The sequence below is a fragment of the Tamandua tetradactyla genome, chromosome 9 (assembly GCF_023851605.1).
Source record: "Tamandua tetradactyla isolate mTamTet1 chromosome 9, mTamTet1.pri, whole genome shotgun sequence".
NCBI classification, from domain to species: domain Eukaryota; kingdom Metazoa; phylum Chordata; class Mammalia; order Pilosa; family Myrmecophagidae; genus Tamandua; species Tamandua tetradactyla.
This window is the reverse complement of record NC_135335.1, coordinates 23636859-23644706: the sequence shown is the minus strand read 5'-3', so window position 1 is coordinate 23644706 and position 7848 is coordinate 23636859. Positions and strand designations below refer to the sequence as shown.

At 37.4% G+C, this 7848-nt stretch overlaps 1 pseudogene; it reads right to left on the bottom strand.

Annotated features, from left to right (window-relative positions):
- Nucleotides 1-5343: 5343 nt before the first annotated feature.
- Nucleotides 5344-7387, bottom strand: LOC143645624 (uncharacterized; annotated as a pseudogene).
- Nucleotides 7388-7848: the final 461 nt, after the last annotated feature.

Genomic DNA, 7848 nt, shown 5'->3' with positions numbered 1-7848 from the left:
GTTCAGAACACATATCTACCTCAACACAATTTCTAGGACACACATACTGCCTGGATACAGCTCTTGGACACATATCTTCCCTGAACATGGACCATAAGACACATGCCCTCATGGACTCAGGCTCAAGGACAGATATTCTGCCTGGAGACAGACTCTAGGACACTCATCATCCTGTACACAGATTCTAGGACATTCACGCTACTGGACACAGTCACTGGGACAAACATACTCCTTGACACAGTAATTAGGATACACGTCCTGCCAGATCACAGTCACTAGGGCACAGGTCCTATCTGGACACAGTCTCCAGGACACACTTCCTGCCTGGATACAGTCGCTAAGACATGACTATTGGACAATGGTCACTAGGACACATGCCCTCCTGACACAGCTTCTAGGATGCATGTCCACCTGAATACAGACTCTAGGACACACGCCTTCCTGGACAGTCACTAGGACATACATCCTGACTTGGCATAGACTCTAGGACACATGAACTGTCTGGGAAATCTTAAGGACACAAGTTGTGCCTGGACACAATTTTCCAGAACACATGTCCTGCCTGGACAAAGCCTCAGACACATGCCCTCCAGGACACAGTTTGTAGGACACCTGTCCTGAATGGACACAATCTCTAGGACACATTTCTTTATGGACACACTCTCTAGGACACAACTACTCCTGGATACAATCTCTAGGAAATATGCTATCCAGTACACTGTCCCTAGGATACTTACCTGGACAGAGATTCGAGGACACATGTCCTCCTGGACACAGTTCTAGGACACACATACTCCCAGACACAAAATCTAGGATGCCATCCTCTGGGATACAGTCTCTAGGCACACGTCCTGCCTGTATTCAGTCTCTAAGACTAGAAAAATGAACATTAATAATTATATATTGAAAGAAATGTCAAGAACAAAAAGATAAATATTGTCATGCCTGAATCATATGGACTATAATTTATACATATTGTTAACTAAAGTTGGGTGCATGGGATATCAAGTTGGGGTATATTGTAAAGGGTCCTAGATTATAAGCTCTTACAGTAGTCATATATATCCAGGAGGTGTAATTGTTAACTCAAAATTCTCAAATAATTAACAGTTTGTATTTAATGTGGTCTTTCCCAGAAACTTGGGCATTTATGTGACACCTCAGACTCAGAGTTAGAGCTCTGAAGCTCTGAAGGTCAGTAGTACCCTGCACAGGAACTGTTTTAAAAAGTTGAAAAAGTGATCAGACAGGTAGAGATGTGAATGAAGCTGAACTGTATAGGACTAATGTATATCAGAAGACTGGGTAAAGGATGATATCGTCCATAACCTAAAATGTCAACTTGTGTGAGACTAAAGGGAAAGATGTTTATCTAGTGTAAAATTTATATTTTGGGTAGTGCACTTCCTAATTTAACTTGTATGGTCATAGTTTAGTTAATACCATAAGTACATGGATTCTTGAATAGAGCATGAAATTTTGTTGGTTTTTCCAGGTTAGTGTGATGCCATGATAAATCCCAGAGTGAGGTGGACAGTGAATGAAGAATATTTGCAAAGTCCCCTTGTGAGAATGAGGAGAAAGGGGGAAATATTCAACTTCTGCATTTGGAGAATTTCTGATATTTTCACAAGCAGTGGGAACAACCAAATCAATAGGTTGATCCCTCATTTTTGGGGTTCTCCCTATGAAACTAATTCCTGCAAAGGATAGGCCAAGCCTACTTAAATTTAGGCCTAAGAATCATCCACAGACAATCTCTTTTGTTGTCCAGATGTGAACTCTCTAAGTTGACATGGCAAGTGAACTCTCTGGCCTCCCCTTCTACATGGGACATGACTCCCAGGGGTATAAATCTCGGTGGCCACATGGGACAGACATGCTTGGATGAGATGGGACCTGGAACCAAGGGATGAAGAAAACCCTCTTGACCGAAAATGGGAAGAGAGAAATGAGAAAAAATCAGCTGTCAATGGCTGAGAAATTTCCAACAGTGTCGAGATGTTATCCTGATGGTTAGTTATTTTTATGCATTATATAGATAGCCCCTTTTTAGTTTATGGTGTATTGTAGTGGCTACAGGAAAGTATATGAAACTGTAGAGCTATGTTCAAGCCTTGTTTCTTCAGAGGCATGTATAATGATATAGCTTTTACAATGTGACCGTGTGATTGTGAAAACTTTGTGTCCGATGCTCCTTTAATCCAGGGTATGAATAGATAAGTAAAAAATATGGATAAAATAGTCAAATAATAGGGGAAGAAAGATTAAAATAATTTGGGTAGATGGAAATACTAGTGATTGATGAGGGAGGGGTAAGTGTATATGAGGTTGTTTTCTCTCTTTTTCTGGAATGATGCAAAAGTTCAAAACAATGATCATGGTGATGAATACACAACTATGTGATGATACTGTAAGCCATTAACTGTACACCATTTATGAGATATTTGTATGTTAAAAATCTTCGTATCTTTGTATATTGTCTTATTAATAAAAATATTGAAAAAACTTAATCATCAAAAACATACTGCAATAGCTCCCTACAGTATTCTTAGAAGTTAGGAATTTTAAGAATTTTTAGTATAAAATTGTTAATATTCATCTACAGAAAAATAATGAAGCTGAGAATGATATCAATAATACTTTAAAATATGATTACGTCTTAGCCATGCTATGCCATATATCATTAGTAGACTCATCACTGAATCATAATCTGAAGTAGTGTCATTTTCTCCTGAAAACAAAACAGTAAAATCTACAAAAAAGTTTTCATCATAAAAATGTATAAAAAAAGTTCTACAATGGGTGTCTTCCTTTTGCCACTACTCTTTATCAAAATTATTCTTTTCATTGGATTTTTTTTTGGCATGGACAGGCTCTGGGAATTGAACACAGGTCTCCAGCATGGCAGGCAAGAATTCTGCAGAACCCCCATTGCACCACCCTCATTAACTTCTTATTTTTTTTATTTTTTTATTTATTTTTAATTTTTTTTATTAACGGAAAGAAAAAAAGAATTTAACACAACATTTAGAAATCATACCGTTCTACATATGCACTCAGTAATTCTTAACATCATCACATAGATGCATGATCATCGTTTCTTAGTACATTTACATCGGTTTAGAGGAACTAGCAACACAACAGAAAAAGATATAAAATGTTAATATAAAGAAAAGAAATAAAAGCAGTAATAATAGTAAAAAACAACAACAAATATACAAACAAGCAAACAAAAACAAAAAAACCCTATAGCTCAGTTGCAGCTTCATTCAGTGTTTTAACGTGATTACTTTACAATTAGGTATTATTGTGCTGTCCATTTTTGAGTTTTTGTATCTAGTCCTGTTGCACAGTCTGTATCCCTTCAGCTTCAATTACCCATTGTCTTACCCTGTTTCTAACTCCTGCTGAACTCTGTTACCAATGACATATTTCAAGTTTATTCTCGAATGTCTGTTCACATCAGTGGGACCATACAGTATTTGTCCTTTAGTTTTTGGCTAGATTCACTCAGCATAATATTCTCTAGGTCCATCCATGTTATTACATGGTTCATAAGTTTATCTTGTCTTAAAGCTGCATAATATTCCATCATATGTATATACCACAGTTTGTTTAGCCATTCTTCTGTTGATGGACATTTTGACTGTTTCCATCTCTTTGCAATTGTAAATAACGCTACTATAAACATTGGTGTGCAAATGTCCGTTTGTGTCTTTGCCCTTAAGTCCTTTGAGGGTCGGTATTGCTGGGTCGTATGGTAATTCTATATTCAGCTTTTTGAGGAACCGCCAAACTGCCTTCCACAGTGGTTGCACCATTTGACATTCCCACCAACAGTAGATAAGTGTGCCTCTTTCTCCGCATCCTCTCCAGCACTTGTCATTTTCTGTTTTGTTGATAATGGCCATTCTGGTGGGTGTGAGATGATATCTCATTGTGGTTTTGATTTGCATTTCTCTAACGGCCAGGGACATTGAGCATCTCTTCATGTGCCTCTTGGCCATCCATATTTCTTCTTCTGGTAGGTGTCTGTTCAAATCTTTTTCCCATTTTGTAATTGGGTTGGCTGTCTTTCTGTTGTTGAGTTGAACAATCTCTTTATAAATTCTGGGTACTAGACCTTTATCTGATATGTCATTTCCAAATATTGTCTCCCATTGTGTAGGCTGTCTTTCTACTTTCTTGATGAAGTTCTTTGATGCACAAAAGTGTTTAATTTTGAGGAGCTCCCATTTATTTATTTCTTTCTTCAGTGCTCTTGCTTTAGGTTTAAGGTCCATAAAACCGCCTCCAGTTGTAAGATTTGTAAGATATCTCCCTACATTTTCCTCTAACTGTTTTATGATCTTAGACCTAATGTTTAGATCTTTGATCCATTTTGAGTTAATTTTTGTATAAGGTGTGAGATACGGGTCTTCTTTCATTCTTTTGCATATGGATATCCAGTTCTCTAGGCACCATTTATTGAAGAGACTGTTCTGTCCCAGGTGAGTTGGCTTGACTGCCTTATCAAAGATCAAATGTCCATAGATGAGAGGGTCTATATTTGAGCACTCTATTTGATTCCATTTGTCGATATATCTATTTTTATGCCAATACCATGCTGTTTTGACCACTGTGGTTTCATAATATGCCTTAAAGTCCGGCATCACTAGACCTCCAGCTTCGTTTTTTTTCCTCAAGATGTTTTTAGCAATTCGGGGCACCCTGCCCTTCCAGATAAATTTGCTTATTGGTTTTTCTAATTCTGAAAAATAAGTTGTTGGGATTTTGATTGGTATTGCATTGAATCTGTAGATGAGTTTAGGTAGGATTGACATCTTAATTGTATTTAGTCTTCCAATCCATGAACACGGTATGCCCTTCCATCTATTTAGGTCTTCTGTGATTTCTTTTAGCAGTTTTTTGTAGTTTTCCTTATATAGGTTTTTTTTCTCTTTAGTTAAATTTATTCCTGGGTATTTTATTCTTTTAGTTGCAATTGTAAATGGGATTCGTTTCTTGATTTCCCCCTCAGCTTGTTCATTACTAGTGTATAGAAAAGCTACAGATTTTTGAATGTTGATCTTGTAGCCTGCTACTTTGCTGTACTCATTTATTAGCTCTAGTAATTTTGTTGTGGATTTTTCTGGGTTTTCTACGTATAGTATCATATCGTCTGCAAACAGTGATAGTTTTACTTCTTCCTTTCCAATTTTGATGCCTTGTATTTCTTTTTCTTGCCTAATTGCTCTGGCTAGAACTTCCAACACAATGTTGAATAATAGTGGTGATAGTGGACATCCTTGTCTTGTTCCTGATCTTAGGGGGAAAGTTTTCAATTTTCCTCATTAACTTTTACATGTCATTAGGTGATGCTGATTTGAAATCAAATTGTGTTATGGCTATAAGAGGACACATTTCTTTGTTGTTTATGTTTTGAACTTTTCTACTATAAAAAAATCTTATAAAGGTGTGTTGCTTGCAGATTTTTGGTGGGTAATGAAGACACAGTGTTAAGGCAAAAGCTGAATGTCTAGCAGCAAAGGCCTCGGTCCAAGAGAAAGAAAACAGGTAGCTTTCTAGTCAGGGAAACTCTGTTGTTTTTCTTATTGTCTTTAGTGAAATTTGAATGTTTTCCTACATTTGAACTTAGAATATTAGTTCCTAGAATTGGTGCAACTGATTGATCTACTTTAGGTTTTGGAACAGACTCCAGGTTTTTTATAAGAACACTAAGATCAATGCTTGAATCTATTCAGGAGACCACATTTCAGATAAACTGGTTTAAAGGAATCTTTCTTAATCTGAGATTTGTCTAATTAATCATTTCTGCTATTAAGTCAGAAAGTCTCAAGGTGGGGCATGCTTTACAAAATGCCAAAGATGACAGAGATCCTCTTAATTCTGATATTGCAGTTGAAGATTGACACCGATTTGCAGATATGTGCAACTGGAGATGGTTGGTTACAGGGATGAGATAAAGTAAAGCACTGACTAGGATTGTTTTCTTTGTATTCCTGAAACTGTTCAGCTAGGGCTGGACTTTCACATTGAGACAACTGCAAAATGCCACTTTTTTAAATGTAATTTTTTGGCCCTTTGTTCAGCTAAAAAAATATCTCCAAACTCAGTCTTTTTACCAGTATTTAAATGATCAAGAGTCCTGTATTCCAATGAGCTAGTTAAGTGTGGAGGATTGTTTAAACTTCCTAAATGGTTTTTTACTGGAATATTTTGGAAATCAGGCAGTGGCTTATTTTGAATACATAGAGTTACTAGGTGGGTTCTTTATCATTAAGAATTTTAAATCTGATACCCTTTTAAACTCAGAATCATCATTGGAAACACATTCAGATGGACGAAGTTTTAACAAATCAGCACCTAGACTCTTTGAAAAGTGGCTTTCCATGCTATGAGTGGATGATAATCTGCTTGATGACTGACTTTTACGATTCATAGACTGAATTTCTCAGCATATCATTAACCAGGTCAAACAGTATCAGTTCTTCTGTTAACTTATATGATTCTTGTTTCTTTTCACGTTTAGGGCTGTCAAGTTTCTTTGTTTGATGGAATAAATGGTGACTTGGTATAACTGAAGAGTTATGCTATAATCCACATTTTGCTACTGGGCCATAAATATCAAAGAGAGGGCTTCTGCAATCCAAATGGTTTGCTGATAAAGGACAATAGCTTTGAACATTATCAGCTGAAACTTCAGAGGAAGAACAAAAAATTCCTTACCTTTTGCTATCTTTCCTGTAGAATCCTGGTCCTTCATTCTTGACCTTCAAGTTCTGAACTTTATCTTGCTCCAGAACCACTTGTTGTTCTGAACTGTTTCAATTCATATTTCATCTGGTACAGCATCTCTCTCAAGTGATCAAGGCATGAATAAAGATGAGCTTGATCAACTCCTCTTAGCTCGTGGTTCAAAAAAGCATTGGAAGATTCTGTCAGTACTTCATAATCATATCCTTCTACTGATTCAATGTGCCAACTGATATTTACATCTCACAATCCATTCTCCCCAGAGCAGAGTGACCCATTTAGAGCATAAACCAGATTACATCTCTCTTCTGTTTAAAACTATCTAATGTCTTCCCATTTTGCTTAGCAAAAATCCCAAACTGCTCACCACCATCTACAAGTTGTCACATAACCTGGCTCTCACATCCTGATTCCTGTCACCCACCTTCCCCTTCACCCCCACCCCCAGCCACATGGCCTTCTTCACATGCATGGAACACATAGCCATTTCTGAGGGTATCATCAGAGAGGACCCTCTAGGCTGGCAACTCAGCTCCTATTAGCACAGATCTTCACTGGGTGCCAGCACAGCACCTTACATTCTTCTCTTTCTCCCACCATGTTTCCTGTACCTGCACAGTGGCAACATCTCATGCAAGTGCTTGGTTTCTAAATTCAGAACTCAAAAGTGGAAAACTGCTTGTAGTAAACTTGCCATTGAATTTATTTTAAAATGCCACAAAAGGAAACAGTGAAAGGAAATGAAGCCAGCTTGAGAAGGCAGTGACTCAGCTAAGATATTTTCTGTTCCCTTCCCTCTGTTCCCTTGCAACCCTGGATGCTCAGAACCTGGATGGTGCAAGAGGGGAAGGAAGGCAAACAAAAGAGGATGAGGCATCCTTACTGTTATCTCCATAGATGCTGGAAAAACCTTGGACACTCTCAACATATATTCCTTATAAGAATATCAAGAAAATACAAATAGGTGAATATCTCCTTAACATGACAAAATATGTGTACTTCAGTATGAAAGTTCAAACATTACCTAATGGACGAGACTTAGCAGCGTTCCTTCTGTTGTCATGAGCAAGGCAAAATGCCCTCTATTTG